The sequence below is a fragment of the Miscanthus floridulus genome, chromosome 1, assembly GCF_019320115.1.
Source record: "Miscanthus floridulus cultivar M001 chromosome 1, ASM1932011v1, whole genome shotgun sequence".
Classification (NCBI taxonomy): Eukaryota; Viridiplantae; Streptophyta; class Magnoliopsida; order Poales; family Poaceae; genus Miscanthus; species Miscanthus floridulus.
Window position 1 is genome coordinate 53,756,056 of NC_089580.1, and position 3,319 is coordinate 53,759,374.

General features: G+C 38.0%; 1 pseudogene; it reads right to left on the reverse strand.

Annotated features, from left to right (window-relative positions):
- On the reverse strand, positions 1–3,055 carry LOC136456928 (uncharacterized; annotated as a pseudogene).
- Positions 3,056–3,319: the final 264 nt, after the last annotated feature.

Below are 3,319 nucleotides of genomic sequence, written 5' to 3' on the forward strand. Positions count from 1 at the left end.
TCAATGATCATATCCACTGACAACAACAACAAACCACAATACTAGTTTTGTTCACAAGCCACAATACATCTCACAAACCATATGATGCACTGACCAAAATTATAGCAGCCACAAGTTCCAAAGTTTAAAGGTCACACAATACTTCTCAGAGGGGTCGCAAAACAATGAAATCAGCAGCATTGTTCAAAAGTTAGAGCTACTAATACTAGGGGCAAACAACTAGCAACCAAACCAAGTTCAACCATCCCTTGGACAAAGCATTTGACGAAGGAAGGACATGGTTTCTTGTGATGCCTTTTTTATTTTTTTCAATCTCCTCGACCTGCTTTGCCCTTGCCATTTCTGACTCTTTCTTTAAAGTCTCCATTGCCATTTCTGATTCTTTCTTCATGGCTTCGAACTCATGCCTAAGTTCTTCTTTTGATTTTTTTTTTCAATTTCAAGCTCAGCCCGAAGCTGTTGCACCTGTGCATAAACACCATAAATATGTCGGTGGCTTTACTATAAAATAATTCATCTATTATTCTCTTAGAAGCAATAACCACTCAAGGCAGCAAGGCAAAATATTTGTTTACTGGACATTATTATGTGCAAACTGAACAGCTAAGTACAAGTAGGTTCAAATTGAGTTTACTGCTTTCATGTGTAGGACAACGAGGTACAAGTTGATTTAAACTGAATAACTAGGTATTTATTCCTAAGTCAAATGCAAATGCCCAACTAAGGGACAACAATTCATGTGCAAGAGTAGGACAACTGGGTACTAGTAGAATCAAACTAAACAACTAGGTATTTATTCCTAAATCACAACTAGATATATATCTTGATGAGGCACAAATCTGGTCTATGTCTTGATGAAGCACAAATCTGTAAAGAAAATAACTTCAGAGCTTGCATGGTAGGGACTTGATGCACTTGTACCTTTGAGGAAGTGCAACCTTTAGAGCTATTGTTGGAGTTTGGTTGAATTCCTGCAACTTGAAGAAATGTTGTTGATTTCACAACTTGAGAAACAGCATGGTTCACTGACTTTGGTTGCTCTTCATCTTGTACTGGTTCAGCCATGATCGCTTCCATATCAGCCTAGTAAAAAAATTACAATAGTGACTTAAATCTTGTGTGCGGTTTATTTTTTGAGATGTACATCATGTAGCAAAGAAGGAAACAATCTGCAACATGTACGCAAAACTATGGGAACAGAGAAGAAAAGGGAATCAGTCACTCACAATAGCTTTGTTGATAGGCTCACTGAATCCTTTGTTCTTGCTGCAGTGGAAGTCCTTTAAAAGATGGATAGCAGTAGGTTGTACATCTTTGTATTTCTCTTGTCTCTAAATTATTTGCAAAGAAATACAAACAATTAGGCTGATACAAAAATCAATATATATCTATTATTGATCATTGATTGTTTAGTTTCTTACCACGACATGGGCTTGTGCAATGTAACACCGAGATCCTGTACAATACAGTAACTGTACCTTCTCTCGATTTTGTTGGTTTTTCAAGCACCTTTCCTGTACATGAAACATTTGTTTAAGTGTTTCTACACATAGGACAAATACAGAAGTGAAGTTACAGTAAAATAATAAACATAAGTTCAAAGCATGTCAACTAATAGATATGTCCTGCTTCTTAGAGGTTCCAGGAGAAAATCGCTAGAACCTAAGACCACAGAGCTAATGGTCCCTAAAATAGGAGCAGAGGGACAACAGTGACCTCAAACTGAATGCAAAAGCGGCCACATGCGGATGTCACAACTACCTGATTAAAAATTTTCCTAGCATAGAAATTAGCTAAAGGTTCAGGTTTAGATAAGAAGATTTACAAAAACAGTAATAGATCAAGACAAGTGTCAGCTTGCCATCTTAATTTCTATTTTCTAGGTTTGTCGCACCTTGTGCTTCGGGTCTGACCACATTTGCACTAAGGCCTGCCATTCATTGTCAGTCATATGATTCACAGGTGATGTAGTCCTCACTTGACTTGCAGGTACCCCATCAAAGTACTTTTTTCAGCTTGTGCCTCATTTGACGTTGTCCACACTTAAGCAAATTAGCACATGCATATTGGACTGCTTCACTCTTGGTGTCAATGGTGAATTGGGCCTAGTAAAGAGCATGGAAATTAGAATCTGCGAATGCAAAGGATAGATTGAACTTTCATGAAATCAGCAAAATTGAATTTAACTTACACCAATTTTTCCAATGTAGTTTTCAAGATGTGACTCATTTTTCTTGTACTCCTCCCAGTGTGTAAGGATTGGTATGTGCTGCCTAAGTGTGATCCCACCCTCCGATGCAAGCTTAGTAGCTTGGATAGGCGCCTTTGGCCGTCTGTTCCCTTCAGAAACATGGATTGGCAACTTCATGCATAATCCTCTACTTAGCCTATCTAGTTCTCTACCTATGCTTCTTCCTCATATCCTATTTGGATCTTTTCTTGCAGCAAGTGCACCTAACAACAATATAATGTCCAAATTTATGACAATAAATTTATGACAATGGCATATACATATTTAGAAGTATGACTAAATTTAGAAGGTAGTAAATTTATTACAATGGCATATACATATTTAGCATTGCAATGTGTAAATAATGAAAAGTGATTTGTTTGCACAAGGTAGATACAGTCACTTGCCTTCATCTGTAATGTCAACCAAGTCTTGTTGTAGGGAGGGATCACTACCAGAAACCAACACATCATGTGTGGGTGTGGCATTTGGCAGGCCTAAGTTGATCACTTGTTGTGGGTCTGGACTTGAAACCAAGGCTAGATCCCTTGTTTTCTGCCTAGTGACTCTGTTAGGCACATCTTGTTCCTAAGGTGCCACCACTCTCTTAGATGCTTTTGTTCCTCTAACAGAGGTGTTCCCAGATCTTGTTGGATTCTTTGTATGCGCAGCATTAGCAACCTATAAAGCCTCATTAGGCAAAAAAAAAACAAGCAGAATTGGCACCAAATTTGCTAAATAGCATACTGACACATAATAAGAAACAATAAAGGACAAACAAACATATGCTTAGAAGACTTGGTACCTTGCTAATAACCTCCTCATCTTCACAGTCCTCACTCTCCTGACCACTCTCAATGATCCAGAAACTTCATGGTCTTCACCCTTTCTCTCCACAGATGTATTGTTCACTATGGGCACTAATGTCTTGATACAAAGCCTCTCCAGCTCTCGGTTGTTTTCATTATTTCTTCATTCCTTAAACGCTCATATTCAGTAATAGGTGCCTTTGTAAAAATCATTTGAGAATAGTTAGAAGGTTGGAATTTAATGAGATTCTGAAATTGAAATATGCAAAGGCTATGGCGC